Source organism: Bactrocera latifrons, unplaced genomic scaffold (assembly GCF_001853355.1).
Source record: "Bactrocera latifrons isolate USDA-ARS-PBARC rearing strain unplaced genomic scaffold, ASM185335v1 scaffold_213, whole genome shotgun sequence".
In the NCBI taxonomy this organism is placed as follows: Eukaryota; Metazoa; Arthropoda; class Insecta; order Diptera; family Tephritidae; genus Bactrocera; species Bactrocera latifrons.
The window spans coordinates 394,494-411,750 of NW_017535664.1; the positions used below are offsets into that span (position 1 = coordinate 394,494).

The 17,257-nt window shown below is 36.7% G+C and overlaps 1 protein-coding gene across 9 annotated transcripts in view; it reads left to right on the forward strand.

Moving 5' to 3' along the window:
• LOC108968386 overlaps positions 1-17,257 on the forward strand; it is a 169,698-nt gene that overhangs the window by 20,147 nt on the left and 132,294 nt on the right. For 8 of the 9 annotated variants that reach the window (XM_018932402.1, XM_018932400.1, XM_018932401.1 and 5 more), the window contains one exon: positions 8,525-8,572. The exons of the other annotated variant lie outside the window; for it this stretch is intronic. The gene's annotated coding sequence lies outside the window, so the exon portion shown is untranslated. The remainder of the gene's footprint in view (positions 1-8,524; positions 8,573-17,257) is intronic. 9 annotated transcript variants of the gene reach the window in all.

Here is a 17,257-nt window from a genome sequence, read left to right on the forward strand (position 1 = left end):
TTTTTTTTTAAGTTTGATTTTCTGTCCAAGTGTGAAAACTACAAGTCTATACAATACACATAGTATACAAGTGTATGTACACATATACGTACGTGCATATATCACACTTTTGGACATCCWGAAGTTGGCTGCGGCTAAACTGATTTTTATACAATGAAGTTCACTAAATAATATGCATTATTAGACAAAATTAAATAATAAGAATAATATCTGACAATTTTTATGTCAAAAAGATTTTTACTATACGAGCTGAAAGGTCTTTGTTTTAGAAAATTAGCCTTTACCAACTAGTACGAAACCTCACCATATTTACTTTTTGACTCTGCGAAACCCATTACGATAATGAAAGGAAACCTTAAGTTTTCCAGTTTTTTATGGCTCATTTTTGGCATTAATAATAAACTCAAGACCGTCACCAGTAATGATGCGKTTGATGAATTTAAGACCCTCAGCTACGTTGTCAAATATCACATTCGCGACATCTACTTGACGTCAGTTTTGCAAAAGATTCATGTCATACAGTAGGAATCTGGTATTGAATCTGGGTACTAAACCAAAATGTTAGTCGATCCTCTATTATCCCTCTGCTGCCAACACACTGTGTCTTTAAAATTTTCGATGTTATCGTCATTAACAGAGGTGGTTGAACGACTGGCATGAGGCAAGCTTTCGATGACTCCGTGACCTTCGCTGAAAACTTTGTGCCACTCAAATGCATGTGCTCGTAATAAGATAGATTCCCCAAAATACTTCTTTGACATTTATGTACAATAATTTTGTAGCCGTGRTACCATTTAAAATAGAAATTTTCGAGAAATCGAAAGATGCACTGTTCGCATCATCAGCAAAAAGCTGCCAAACACATAGTAATTGAGATATCGAGATCAAACTTACCACGAACATAAAAAAAATGTTATACCAATCTAGAAAAAAATTTTKTATAAGGTAAATAAAGCAGTCCGGGTCAAATTTGATCAGATGGTATTGTCTTCAAACATTTGGTTACAGGTTGTACAGTGTGCTATTTCGAGGGCTTCCATCTTCACTTTATTTGAGTGAAATATGTAGCGAGCCGGTTTTAAAGAAGGAGCTGYATCTCAATCATAGTGTGGAGATGTTCAAAAAAACAAACATCAAAACACGAAATTATTATTTTTCTTTGTAAATAAAAATATTAGAGATAGCGTTAATTTCAAACCAATAACTTGAGATGTATTCAATGAAATGTTATGAACAGTATTTTAGTCAAGGTTAGTACTTAGATCTACTTATGAAACTCAGTCAGAAACATGTCCAATTAACTTCATCCAAGAAAAATTTTAGAGCTAAACTTCGCAGTATTGTACCATTAAAAAACGGTTATTATACCTTAAATGGACATAGTCTTAATTTAAAACCACTTTATGATCGAATTCCATTAAAAAAAAATTTACATACAAATTTCACAGATAATTTAATTACGATTGAAACCATAATTTTTRAATAAAAAGCTTTTAGGCAAATCACTTAACACCCACACACATACAAACATGCATAAATTTCGAACTGATTTACAAAAATGGTGTTGATTGTAAAACGTAATTTGATTAAGATATCCCTAACTAATTATCTTTAGCCATATATGAATGTAAGTATGTATGAATGTATGTAAATATATGATTGCGTAATGAGGCAGCTATTATGTAACCACAAATTTGGTTCTTCGTATTGAAATTAAATTTCCATATATATTTCCATTTACATATGTATATACATTCCGGAAATACATACATACATATACATATATGTATGTATRTGCATATGTATGCTTGTAAAYATGTTTGTATATGGAGAATTTCTTATTACGAAACTTGTAATGTGAGTCGAAATTTTTCAACAGATATGAAATGGCCCTTCCATTCCTTCCCCTTCCTCTCCTACTACTGACTGGTTAGGTATTTTCCAACATTTCAACGATTATGAGTTCTATGACAAGAGCRAGAACAAACAAAGTAACGAGAGTAGGCAAAAAGACAAGACAACACATCAGAAAAGAGGTTTATGTTGTTGTTGTAACAAAAAATGCAAAAACATATGAAAACTACACGCGATAAAGTCAGTCAAGGCTGTAACGGCAATAAAATAGCAGAAATTTTATTGCGCGCTCATGCAAATTTCAGTGGAAGAGCCCACACGGAAACAACTGAAATGTAAATAAAATATGTGCAGCAAGAACAAGACGAAGATGGTTTGTTGGTTGACGTCGAGGGGGACAACTTCTGTGCTCGCCAAGTTAAGCGTATTTCAAGTTCTTCCCGAAATTGATATGCTAAAATAAATAAACAGTTATTATTAAATGAAAATTTCTGCCATTGTTGTTATTGTTACTCATAACAGAACTTATTAAATAATGATACGGTTCCGTTTGCAGTTCACAAGCCCTTTCAGTTTGTTTACAGTCATAAGCGACCTAAAATGGAAGTCTCGCTTGTAATTTTTTAAGTCTTAAAGCTCTTAAGTCATCTTGAGGTGGAAATATTTTAAGCTTTCGATTGCCTTGAACAGTGATTGGTGGAAGAGATATTTTTCTTTGTTGAATCAGCAGAAAATTATTTTCCTATCAATCCAAGAGTTTTCGGGAAGCTAAGCTTCTCATGAATGTCACATTTTTTCTAACTTCTTGCTGTCGAAGATAACACATTTTTTTTTGGGTTTGTARCGTTAGAAATCATTTCTGTAGAAATTTCGAGGCATGATGCCGTTCAGGTTACTTTAACGCGGCTGTCGTGGAAATGGAAAATTTATGTTCTAAGAGATTCTTAAAAATKCATGTGTATTTGATTAGGACTGGCAAAGAAAACAATACATTTCTACGAATTTTATTACACATTTTTGCTATCACTTTTWAAATAGGCYTTTTTTGAGCCATTTTCCWTATACTTGTTATAAGCATCGGCTTCAATGGCCCTTGTTGCCTTCAGCGAAAGCTTAGAAACCATTCGGTAGATTGTTGGATATTTTAGCTGTTGTAGACATAAACCCACGTCTTGTCACCGCTAAAGATGCATTAGATAAATAAGGATCCAAGCTACATACATACATACGAGTATAATATGTTGTCAATCAGTTCTTTTGCGACCTCAACTACCACCGCTCTAGTCGATATCGTCAAGATTCATTTCTTTTGGTATGGAGTCTAGCAAAATCATGTTTCGTATTAAAATCATGAATCAAAAAGTATTGAGGTCGACTAAAAGAGCATTGAGATCCTCTGCTATCTCTCTGTTGCCAACACGACGATTTTCAAACACTGTTTGCTAAACTTTTTCGACGTTATCCTCATTAATGGAGGTGGATGGGCGACTTGCACGAGTACTTCAAAGTATGCCACTTTATGACCAAAAATTATCTAAATCGAACTAAAACTGTTCAAGCCATTAAGTATCGAATATGTGGACCCCAGTATCTATAGTCGACTTTTGACCTAAAATGTTAGTCCATATGTGGGATATTCAATTGAAATTCAGCGAGAATCCTTTTCTGATAATAGTATCTTTGTGTATTCAAAATGGATTGAATTGAGTCCTCATATATCTAATACAAAGATTTTCGACCTTTCGGGTCACTTTATACCGCATATATCGGTCAATATATGAATTATCTTAACGGAAATAAGAGGRTATTTTTTAYTACTAAAAGTTTGACTTTGWGCCATCATATAGTAACAAGTCTTATGTACCTGAAAGTATTATTCTTCTTATTTATTGGGRTAGACACCGCTTACACGATTATAGCCGAGCTTACAACAGCGCGTCAGTCGTTCTTTCTTTTCGCTCTTTGGTGTCAAATAGAGATTTGAAGTGTAGCAAGATCCTCCACCTGGTCTTTCCAACGGAGCTGAGCTCTTCCTCTGATTTTTTCGACTGGTACTCTCTCTAATACTCTCTGAACTGGAGTGTTTTCAGTCGTTCGGACAACATAACTTGACCAGCGCAGCTGCTGTTTCTTGATTCGCTGAACTAAGGCAATGTCGTTGTGCATACTTATATCTCGTAAATACCATCATTCCATCGACTGCGGATACCGCCGTTGCTAATGCGCAAAGGACCATAAATTTACCGCAGAACCTTTCTCTCGAAAACTCGTAACGCCGACTCATTGAAGAGATTGGTCTTTGTTCGTAAATTGAGTACATTTGTACTCCAGGGACGATCAGGCAATATAGTTCTTAATTGCCAATCTGATCTCTCCCTTTTCACTGTCACTTATTTTAGTTGATCTCCCTTCGAAAATATCCAAATTATTCCCATCACTTGCCTGACAACAAAAAATACTGCTCTTCATTCAAGGCTCCATTACTTAGGCACTTTTTCACAAAAGCATGTTTTTGCTTATTAACTTCTTCAGTCATTATTTTGTCTATCCCATTTATTCCTGTTTTTTCTTTCTCAAAATTACGCATCATTACCATTTGTTACACAAACTTCCATTACTCGGTCAATTATGTCTGTATGTTGATTTCAGTCTTCAAGTGTGCTTAGGTATTATGCAACTTTTTATTTGCATTTTTCGCACGATATTTATGTAAAGCACTTTCTTGGAATGTCTAATGGCAGATGATAATGTTGTCTCAACTCACAGCAAGGCGCTCAAAATTTAATGGAAATGTGGATTCGGTCACATAACTTATTGGCATTGTTCTTGTGAGTGTTGTGTGCATTATTGGCCTTATTTATGTTGTCTTCTGACGACCTCAACCCCGAGATTCTGCGAATAAGAGAATTAACGCCGAGCCTGTAATTGTCTTTGAAGGYAGGATTGCATATGTMTATATATATGTATATTTACATGTGTTTATTGTATATATTCAGCACATATGTACAAACAGCATTCCTTTAATGCAACGGCATAAATTTCGCTTATGGCATCAAACGTCTTTTTTGTACCACTTACGCAGTGTATATACTCGAAATGTGCAAAACAAGCAAGAATTGAGGTTATGCGTTGACTTCTTTGTCAWTTGCTGGCACTTAAAGACCATAACCACACGTCGATGCGTATTGTGAATGGTATAAAATGGTGAATCTTGATTCTCGCTGGTTGTTAATAAAGCCGAACAAGTGTAATCATATGTAGACACCTGTAAGTGCATACATTTGTGTACAGCCACTTTATGACGCGTATTGCCGCAGCTAATCGTCACCGAGTTTGATTTCTTTGTTATTGCTGTTGTACGTGCATTCAGCACACATCTTGTGATTGCAACCGGCAATCAAGTAAAATACTCTCGTTGCCATTTGTGTTGATTCATCACGTGTGTATATAGTATATATTTACCAGAAATATATGTGAACAGATCGGTTTTATATATATATATGCATACTGCTGCATAGGAAAGTTGCTACATGGTTGCATTTGCTATCGTATACTCAGCGATTCATGCCACACATCCGCATTTAGGGATGCACGCTATCCCATTAAATCGATACAAATGCATAGTCGCATATGTGTATATAATATATAGCTATGTACCTACATATGTATGTGTGTAGCTTGCGTGGATTCTCACCAGCACAAGTTCTCTGAGAGGAATTTCTGCAGTCTCTGTTTGGCGTCGGTTGGTTTCATGCTTTAGTTGTGGCAATGTTTTTATTTGCTTTAATTGTTTCCTGGTTGGTAGCCCTGTTTATAGTGATATATTTTGAGCAGTACACTGCTGGAACTGACAAATCGAAGACGCCGAATATGTCTTCTATTTGTCAGTTCTTTGTTTGCTATGCTCTCTTTATTAAAGAATTGTTAATATAAAAGAGTACGAAGATACATTCTTCAATTTGATTATGTAAGTTTGTGGGATTTATGCCAAATGCTTGTTCGATTCGTCTTTCTTTCAATTTAACGAAATAAAAAGGCTTATATTTATGCTAGTTTTCATATTCAGTGTCCTAGAAAAATGTAGCAAAACAATTTTTTTTTTTAATTTTCGCAACCCCTTTATTTTTGCTGTTTTTCTGTGGAYTTCTTCCAATTACATGCATTGGCTAACAATGCCCTCTCTATTTTCCAAACAGTTTCTGCGTGTCAGAAAGAGCCGCGGTCAATTTAGGGACATGATTACTGTATAGAGATTATTCGGCCTTTTTCTAGTAGAGCATAGTGCCCCTCATTACTCCACAAAAAAAATGTTARTGAAATAAATACTGATCTAAGAAGATGAAAGGAGAAGTAGGAAATGTTCATCATTTCTTTATCGATTATTTTTTAATTTTCGACTCTTTTCCGAGAAATCATTGTCTGGTCAAAAATGATCCGAACTGATAAAATAAAAAAAAAATTTCACGTATTCTTGCACAAACCTTTAATATCGACTCGAAAAGTTAGTGACCAAATCCATGCATGCCAACGCGTTGTCCAATTTTTCATTATAAGTCTCCACAGAGCTTGGACAACTAGCATAAACAAAGTTTTCRATGACTTCAMGACCTTCACTAAATGCTTAGTKACACTACAATAAAGAAGGAAGTGTTGAAATGTCCCCACCTCGTTTACTTCCAGACAGTMTTACCAGATAACTATCAATCTTACAGACTGGTTGCTATTCCCCATAACTAAGAAGAGGCTAKCCTTGCTGAGGGCAAAGAGCACACTGGATCCTTTACGATCGATATCTTGGGACAGCACGTGTACCGATGTAGTCCTAAATATCCAGTATTAGTACAGCCGATAAGGGTGGAGTACCAACTCGTTCCCATTCTACTACACTGTGTGCCTTTCCTTGTCTACAGTTACCTGGAAACATTTTTTTGAGTTACCGGCCCAGCAATTTAAATGGATTAGTCCGGGTYAAATTTGATCRGTTGGTATAAGTTGACTTAAGAAATGCACCTRTGAATGGTATTATAGTTTTGATTCTTATTTCTAATTTATTTTATCACAATTTGCAAAAGTTTAGGTGTCTTCGCGTACAAACCTGATGATTGCCTAGTTTTCGATACGCTTTCCTCTTTCTTTTCTGATATCGAATCAGCAGCGTGAAATTCGGGCTAGACTATCTTTTCTGACCTATAAGCTAACTACAATGACTAAAACTAGTTTAAATAAATTTTTGTTATTGTCTTTAACTTTATAACGGTTGCCTCAATTATAAGCTGAGAGATGGTGATTGTAGTCTTTAGAATATGACAGATAGTGGTCTCAACATCTTTAAATTCAAATGCAATGGAAATATTCTAAACAGAATTATTACGTTGTTACCGCAYACACACAYATGCGTAAGCATATGGTATACCATATATTAACAGTAATAACATGCAATGATATCATGACCAAGAGCCATGACTCGTTTTCATTAGGAAAGCCAATAAAAAATTGCATGCTTGTATATTTTTCTCACAAAATCATAGGCAATAAAAATATAAATCAGCGTTGGCTCAAATGGCAGGCTAGATAGTAAGGAATAGGAAGAAGAAGAAGAGACGACGAAAAGAAGCAGTRAAATGCAACTGGCAAATTGTCAATGGAAAAGTCGCACATTCTGGCAGAGCGCGAGCGAGGGTGAGAGGAGAGCGCTGCGGCGTCGGCTTGGAGGTGTGATTGAAAATAAATTGCCTTGACGCAGCGCGTTTTCGGCCGGTAGTTGACGGGAGCTGCTTTTTGGAAGCCATATTAATGTCAAGTTCATTGGCATAATCTATCATCATCACTTCCATGGCAAGCATTTAAAAGTTACCGGTCGAATGGCCGCTGTGTGATGGCTGTGATGGTTTTATGCGTTCGGCTGTCAATGAATCTCATCACCGGCTATGCGACTATGCGTTTCTCCGCCTTTTTACTTTATTTGTTTACTTTTTTTTTGGTGCGCTTGACTGCACTCTGTGTGCGCCGTTAATATCATTGTTGTTGTTGCTGTTGTTTTTGCCCCGGCTGTTGTTATTTGTGGCAGCACTGACTAAGTCAATATTTTCATGCTTGTGGCAGCCACTTTGTATGGTCTGCAATAGTCAATATTTAGWACAAGCGCGTATATCTACAGATAACCACATACATATGTATGTGTATGTAATACATGTATATGTGCATATATTTCACTCAGTATATTTTTATGCAGTCAAAGTGTTGCATGAATACATTAGGGTTGTTCGGATTTCAATAGTAGTATTTACATGGTCCACGAGAACTAAGACTACTTATTCATCGGAGTCTCTTTAAGTCCTATATTTTCGAAAATTATGTTTAATTAAGGGTCTAAAGTACACCTTCCCATAAACATTTTTTTGTAGCTAATAATTGTTGTTTGAGGTTTTCTATTTACAAATTTTCAAAATTTTCTTGAACCAAGATAGTGTCAGCCATAGAAAAATGTATGATCTGTCGGCATATTTGTCTCTTCTTAAATATTAAAAACGGTTTTGCAATAATTTTTTTTTTAATAATCTACGGATAATTTTTTAATTATTATCTGAAAAATACTTCATTTATTTTTTAAATATATTATGTTTACATATACAATACAAGTTTTAATTCATTTTATTTTTCTTTCATACAGGTATGTCTTACATTCCAATTTGAGCTTCATTAGTAAATTAGTTAAATGGTAAGTTTTAAAATAATATAAACAAATGCCTCAGTAAACTAATTGTAATCCAAAATGACGCCAAAAGCGTTATAGGGTTATTCAACTTTTCTATCTCTCCCAAAACGTGCAAATTGTTGACACTTATATTAAATCCCTCAGCTTAAATTAGATTAGAAGCTCATTATAAGATATCTATTACTACTAACTAAATATCTACTACTACTGCCAAGATCTTTCAACCTCAGTTTTGCAAGCGCCAGACAATGGGAAAGAAACCTGGCTTTCATACAACTTCGACAGTTAAGATCCTTTTTTCTGTTTCAGCTTTGGCGTTTAAGCCCAGAAGGATCTCGCATTCGTTGTTGACTAGCGCCTGATAAGATCTCGCGAAGCCCAGAGATCCAGTACTGGAACGCATACGAACAATGAAAATCGAACACGTTCCCAATCCTATGCAATCGTGTCCTCTCTAGCTAGCTCAACGACTTTGCAATTGCTGTTTCGCTACGAACAATGTCTAAACGTCTGATAATGAAGCAGCTTGCTGTTATCGACCTCATTGAGCTCAAAGTTGAGAGTTACAAAAGGTGTTTCACGGGTTTCAAAAATCGATGCGAACATCTCTAGAATATTGTACTAAACTTTCAAGTTGATCCGAGTAATAGTTTCGAAAATACAGCCTTGATAACTTGTGCACTCGAGGCTAGCTAGGCTAAGTGCGCCGTCTTTAAAAGCTTTTTTCGCGAAACCGTGTTTTCGAAGTCGGTTGGCAAGTTTCTTCGACAACTTCTCAACCGATCTTCATGAAATTTTAAACACCTCTTTGAGATACAATTCTTAAAGACTTGGTCGAAGGATTGTTTTTTCTATTGCAACTATTTAAAAAAAAAAAAAAAAAAAAAAAAAAAAAAAAAAAAAATAAAAAAAAAAAAAAAAAAAAAAAAAAAAAAAAAAAAAAAAACGCGAAATTTTCACTGAAATTTTAATTTTTTTGTAAAAATATCTGCCAAAATTTTTTGTTTTTCAGTTTTTTCCTTCATTGAAATTTTATGTTAAGGTTTTAACCGAAACACGTATTTTTCACTTCAGATGGTTCCCTACGGAGTTATCCTGCCAAAGCGGGCGTATCTTTTTTCTGAGGGGTCATCGGAAATGGCCTCGCAATGACCGAGTTTAAAATATTTTTTTCCCCAAAAATTTCAGAGTTTCAGTGTTAATAGTGTATGTTTGTAACAATTAAAAATTTTATTAAAATATTTAATTTTTTATATGAGAAAAAAGTTGTTGAAAAAAGGCTTTGTTAGCCGAGGAAACCCATGTAATCCCTTAAAATTCAAACCCTTCATAAACCGTTTCTTAGTGTTTTTTCGCTCATTTCAAATATAAGTATTTTGTTCTACCTTAATGAAATAGAATTGTGTTGTCAACTCAGTAACCTTCACCAATACTATTTAGAAAATGTTGGACAGTTCTGCGAAATCATATATTTGTCATTAAGTTTCTGCGTTATAATCCTGAAGTTAGTATAATCTAGTATTTTGCTTCAAAACAGGTCTCAGTTTAGGCGATTATCCATTGAATGTCATTTATTTTATTGTTATTTATCCGAAAGCTGAACCGTATGTCGAACTACCAAACATATGGATACAATTGTAGTTCTCTCTTATAGAAATCGCCGTACGTTTTTATTATTTTTGGTTCAGAAATATGCTGTCCGTTACTACTACTTTTTGTTAGTTTTTATTCTATAAATTTATAGAACTAGATTTAAGTGTTATTCTACAACTTCATTCAATAAAGAAAAAAAAAAAAATTCGTTTGGAACTATGAAAAATATTCTTTTAGACACCTCTAAGGAAGMCTCTCCAAGAATGAGCGCTTAATTATAACGGGAAGGTTCTCCTACCTACAGATAGAAAAATTTATATCTCGCTTCCAACCACATCAAAAAATATTTTGTTCGGTTGAACTTTGATTATTTTTCTTAAAATTTTTTATTTCTTATGAATCAATGAAAAAAATCATTACGCATGATGAAACTCATAGTTTTGTAGAAAATTTACTGCTCTATTAAAATGGTCTCATATGATTTTTCGATTAAGTTAAGCGTTTACGAGATATTCGTCGTCAAACATCAATGCATTTTAGGGTGGAGCAAAAAAAAAWTTTTTTTCGTTTGGTACTGTGAAAAATAGGTTCCTAGACACTTCTAAGAAAACCTCTCCAAAAACCTATGACTTTCATTCATAATGATTTTTTTTCATTGAGTTATAAAATTCATAAGAAATAAAAAATTTTCCCAAAAATAATCAAATTTCAACCGTTAATGTCTTTATATCTTTTAAACGGTTGGGTTTACGAAAAAATCGTATGAGACCTTTTTTGTAGAGCATTCGGTATGGTTTGGTTTGATGGCTGATCAAAGATCACACTTGGACTAATAATGTAGTCCTTTGTGATGCCATAGAAAAGAACTCCCGTGTTCGAACTTACAGATTGGCAAAGCGCTTTGTAGGCAATATATAGTTACACAGACGCTTAACTTCAACACCCGCCATTTYGGTGGGATGTCCAAAGGTATGCGCCCCAAAGTGTCTAAGTCTTGACCTCCCAAACGCGGGACAGTCAAGCAGGAAGTGCTGGCTTGTTTCTACCGCATCCTCTTCCAAACAGCTTCCAGTGAGATACCCATTCTTACCGCATGTGAGCCAATAGGACAGTGGCCTGTTAAGAGTCCCACTAGTAATGAGAGGTTAGCCTTTTTGAGGCTTAAGGGCTCTTTAGATCTCCTGAGATCTATCATGGGCCAGAATGCTTTTGCAATCGCAAAAGTACCGATGCTGGCACAGCGTTTGGTTAGCATCCGCGTGGCCCAGCTTTCTAGTATAGGAACACAAGACGATACAGGAGCACCCATCCGTTCCCATTCTACCGATAATGATTCTAGGGTGCCTTTCCTTGCTAACTCATCAGCTTTGCAGTTGCCTGCATTCTTGACGTTAGGCATTCTTTGACCAACCCTGAACGCACTGTGAATGAGTTCAAGGCTAGTATTGCCGCTCTACTATCTGAGCGAATGGTCAAATCTGCTGCTACCTTGATGGCTGCGACCTCAGCCTAGAATACACTACAGTAATTGGGAAATCTGAAACAGGAGTTGATAGAGAGCTCCCGACAGTAGACCCCTCCACCAACCTTCCCCCCGAGCTTTGATCCATCCGTGAAGAAGCTCGCTGCTCCTCTCCTCCAACGGCTTCTTCCCACCCATACCTCCCTCGTCGGTATCTGGGCAGAGAAGGAGCGGTTCGGCAGAGAAGGAGCGGTTCGGCGACTCCATGATCCAGATGATCCGGAATGGAGTCAAAGTTTGTTAGGATGTCCGAATGTCCGGATACGCGTTCCTTTAAGAAATCAGATTCTATGAGTCTGATAGCCACCTTCGTGGCTATGCACCTACCGGCAATGTCCACCGGCGTTATATTCAACATTGCATTGAGTGCCATGGTTGGAGTGGATCTTAATGCTCCACATATGCCAATTAGCGCAGCCCGTTGAACGCTTTCGAGTTTCTTGGCCAGTGTAGTTTTCTCCAAGGCCCTCCACCACATGAAGACACCGTCGYAGAGCCAGAGGACCACTTTCGGTGAGAGGCCCCACCTTTTACCAATAGCTCCTCTACAGCAGTATAGGGCAATAGATGCATTTTTTGCTCTCTCCTCGATATTCGGCTTCCACGAAAGCTTCTTATCCAGGATGAGCCCTAAATATTTCACTGTATCCGCCGGTATCAGGCGGCCCCCCCATCTGCGGCAACGGTGCCACCGGGATTTTATGTTTCCGCCTGAATAAAACCATTTCTGTTTTGCTTGTATTGATGGCGAATCTACTACCGACCGCCCATTTTGTTACAACGCTGAGATACCCCTGTGGCAGCTCGTACACGGTGCTAAGGAACTTTCCTTTGACCATAAGTGCTACATCGTCTGCATAGGCGATCACCCGACAGCCCTGATAATCTAGTTTTTTGAGCAGTTCGTCCGCGACTAGGATCCATAGAAGAGGAGAGAGAACCCCACCTTGTGGTGTTCCCCTACTCACATTTCGCCTCGCACGCGCGCTGCCCCATTCTGCTTCGATCACTCTGTACCACAGAAGACTAAGAATGAGGTTCGATTCAACCCCAAGAGCATTCAATTTCCTACAAAATCTAAGGAACAAAATATTTTTTGATGTGGTTGGAAGCGAGATATACATTTTTCTATCTGATAATAAGAAAAAAATAGAAAAGCCTTCCTTAGAGGTGTCTAGGAACCTATTTTTCAGAGTACCAAATGAAAAAAAATTTTTTTTTTGAATCACCGTAATATACATACATATATGTACATATATGTATGTGTCTAAATGATTAGCCTTACGAGCTGTATCTCTTTAGCCGTTTCCATCTGTCAGTATATACGCGAACTAATCGCTAAGTTTTTCAGATTTTAAATTTTGCACACAACTTTTTCTCTCTGGGCATTTAACAGAATCGCCGATATTGGCCCACAATGCCATATAGGTGCCTTACAAACTCATCGATGAAAATGAAGCTCTTGTGTGAAGAACTTTTTAGTCTTTACGAAATTCAGCATAAATTATTTTTCAAGGTTATGATACAACTTACGAACTTATTGTACAGATCGGTCTACTATATCATGGATCATTCGAACTGAAGTCCTTGTATGAGTTTCAAATTGTTTCCATTTAGCAAAAACAAGCTTTCGCCATTTTAAATTATTTTTAGTAAGAAAAGTTCCATAAAATTGTAAGTGTAAACAAACCACCCTAACACTCCTGTTTTGTTTATAACAACACCACATTCGTCAAATATGTGTGCATTTATGTGTTGTTGTAAAATATGCGTATTTCCAACGGCTTGTTGGACTGGACATGTTGCTTGCAACAAATTGCCTACAGGCGAAACGATGATGACGCTGAGTGGTGATTATCCCAACTATAGCGCTTACGGCGTTCACATGCAATTATATATGGACAAAAACAACAAGAAAAAAAAACAATTATGTCTGAAATTTTCGTATTCCAGCACGACGCGAAAAATAACATAACAATTATGGCAAAACGCTAATGCCAGCAATAAATAACTGCGTGAAGTATTTGCATGCGAAAATGTGCAACCAAATATTGGTGCATATATGTATTTATATATGCACTTTCATATGTTAGTATGCATGTGTGCGTGACCAAGTACTTTGATGAGCCACAATTTTTTCGCGTAAACTCAATAATTTTTCGATGTCAATGCCAGCCGAAAAATAAAAGCAAAGAGAAGCGAGCGACAAAAAGTGCGCTATTTTAACGCGCAACACTCACCCAACGCAGCCGCCCTACCAACAACAACAGCAACAACATCAACAGTCAGCAGTCACAATTCTGTGCTTTTCAATTAGTCAATGCATCCCATTTCGGTTTCGGTCTGAGTGTCTGCATTTTGTTTAGCCAACTAATTCATAATCTCTTGAGTYATAAGTGGCCTAAGCGCAGCCAAACGCATCACATGTATGTACATATGTATATATGTATGGCATGAGTGTGTGCTTAGCGTGTGTTAGGGGCAGGCAAATCGTGCATTACCTGCAGTCAGTCGTGCCGCCACTTACCACATTCCAACCGCCGCCCGGCGCACCCTTTTAGCATGCGCCTGCTAGCCAATTCTATTGACTCGGTAGTGGCGGCTGTTGAGGGTTCCGTTGCTTCTTGATGTATGCCTGCAGCTATGTTTGTATATGTATGTGTATGTAAGCTGGCAATTGCATTGAGCGTTCAAAAAACTTGAGTCTCTACAAAATAGTGCGCTTTGCATCTAGAAATTCACACACACACACACTCCCATCCACAAACACATATTCACTTGAATATGTTTGAGTGCATTTGCACTTGTTGAACTTGCTCTCGCCGGCAGCTCCTTTGGCCGCAAAAGGTGTCTGACACTCAAGTAGCTTCGCTTGTTTTGTAAACAAATCAACACAAATGTTCTAAAGTGTGCCTTTATTTTTATCATTCAATTTTAATTTTCTGTTTTTTTTTTTTCTATTCTCTATTTACTATTTGTTTGTGTTAAGCACATCGTATTTAGTGGCAAATAGTGGTCGTTAAGCAGTTCATTTTACAAAGTTAAGTTCGTTTTTCAAAACTATAAATAATCTTTACTCAAAGCGGGTATATAGCTTGGGCATTTTGTTCTTTGCCGCCATCAAAAGCAGAAAACGCTGAGGTGYTTGAACTTTGTCAGAAATTTAATCAAATACAAACCAGTACCCAGTAAACCATTTGAGGTTTACTCATACTGAGGTTGCTCAATTTGACAAAATCTTCTTCGAGTTAAAGCTTTTAAAATATGCGATAATTTTGAGTATAACTTTAAATGCGCTGGTTTCAAGGKCTCTGAAGAAAATGTCTCCGACCGATTTGGTATTTTCACACAACATTCTTAGACAGAATACTTTAAGCAAAAATAGTAAAACTTTGTTTATAATTTTAAAATTATTATTTATGTCGTTCTTCTCAAAATAATCAACCCTTGGCGCYAATAAACTTGTGTCAACGTATTTTCCAATCCTCGAAACAGTTGGTAAAGTCAATTTCCGGAATAGCCTGCAATACGCGTAGCGATTCACATTTAATAGTTTCATTTGACTCAAAACGAATTTCTCGGAGCGATTATTTAAGTTTGTTGAATAGCCAGAAGTCACATTCGCCAGTCAGGCGAATACGCTGCTTGCGGCACGATATTGGTAGAAAATTGAACGAAAACCTCACGAAGAATCAATGCAGTATGCGACGTTGTATTACCGTGGTGCAAAAACCAAGACTTGTCGGGCCATAATTCCGGCCTCGTTTTACAAATAACTTCGCGTAAGCAATGCACAACACTCGAATAGTACTCCTTGTTGGCGGCTTGGCTGGTCGGAAGGAATTCGAAGTGCACCACACCTAGATAATCGAAGAAAGCTGGCAACATATCCTTGATTTGTACCTGTTTTACGTGCGTTTCTCGGCTTCGGCTCACCTTTGACATGATATTCAGCCGATTGATCGTCTGTTTCCGGGGCGTGTGCATAGATCTAAGCCTCATCGTAAGTAATAATGCGTTTCATGATATTCTGGTTATCKGAAAGTATTGTTTCACAGATGTTAAYGCGACSCTGTTTTTCRAAAAAATTKAGTGRTTTTCTWAGYACTCGYGCTATTATYTTCTTAGGTCCAAATGGACTTTYAAWATGGTTTTCACTGATCYTTCYGATATTCCAATRATGTCAGAGAGATCTTTGMCTGTTAATCGTCGATTCTCAAGCACCACTTCCTTTAYTTTTTTGACGTTTTGATYATCAGCCGATGTTGATGACCGTTCGTCGCCAACGGTTTTCGACTCTCTTTGAATAATTTGCATCAAAAACAATTTCTCGCGACAAACAATAATCACCGAAGACCTTTTTCAACATTCTGCACGTTTCGACACCAGAAATTAGATACCGCACACAAAATTTAATAGAACTTTTGTTGAATAATTTCACTCATCGTAAAAATCGCCKAATGCTCTTTATGCACTTCAGAAAGCCCTACTTTTTTTGGAAACTGCCATTGTGGTCAAAATCAAAGTTTTGACTAGTCTCATACATCTAAGCCATGCTGACTGATTTCATGATTTACTCTTGAGTTTYGTTACTTCTTCTACTTGCCTTGAGCAAAGKYCATCATCGTGAGATGGAAACATCTAAACACTTTCTACTCCATTGTCCAGTCTTTGCACGACTGAGGTTGAAACATCTCGCTAGTCTTCACCTCAGCAAACCAGCAGACGTAGCYGAAACAGACATTAGCCGTCGTATCAATAAATTTGTGGGAGGCTCAAAGCGTTTCATCGATTTGTAATGGTCTTATAGTCCAATATATGAGGTTTTCAGTTACCATAGCGGATCGGCGTTCTTAGTTGTCCAAGTGAGAACCCTGTTAACATCGATCTTTTAACCCAATATATRTAACTATTTTAAATCACATCTTTGCCAAGTTGAAAAGTTTCCAGATCTTATGGTTCGGTTCGTTGGGATTTTGGAWATRTATAAATACATATTTTTATTGTAAACTGCTACACGCCGAGCTCATTAGTCGCTCTGACCGCCACTGCTATCTAAGTTTTCATTTGCGTGTTTCATATCTATTCAGAACGTGTTTCAGTTTTATCTTAAGTCTTTTATTAGCAGCTTTGCTTTTATTTGTAATTCGTTGTGTGAACTAGTTTTCTACGCTCGTCTATATTTGTAGACTTGGTGGGTGTTTTGTGTTGAAGCCGAACATAGCACTTATTTAGTATTCTTAATTTTGTTGTTGTTTATTTTGMAATTAATCATTATACATGTTATATTCTAATATTTCTGAATTTTTGAATTGTGTGTGTCATGTTCCGATGAAGGCGGATTCAAAATTGAATTTGGAAGCTTACAATGTAAGAAAATGAGGAGAGAATAACTTTTTAACTCAAAGAAGTCGGTTCTAAACGTATTTTTTACATTTTATATGATCAAAATTGACCCGGACTGAAAAAACAAAACACATTTTCAAATATTTTCTTACACATTTTGATTATCACCTTCAAAATTTGCTCTTCAGCCAACACTGGCATGCGATCGCTTAATTCAATTTTCCCTA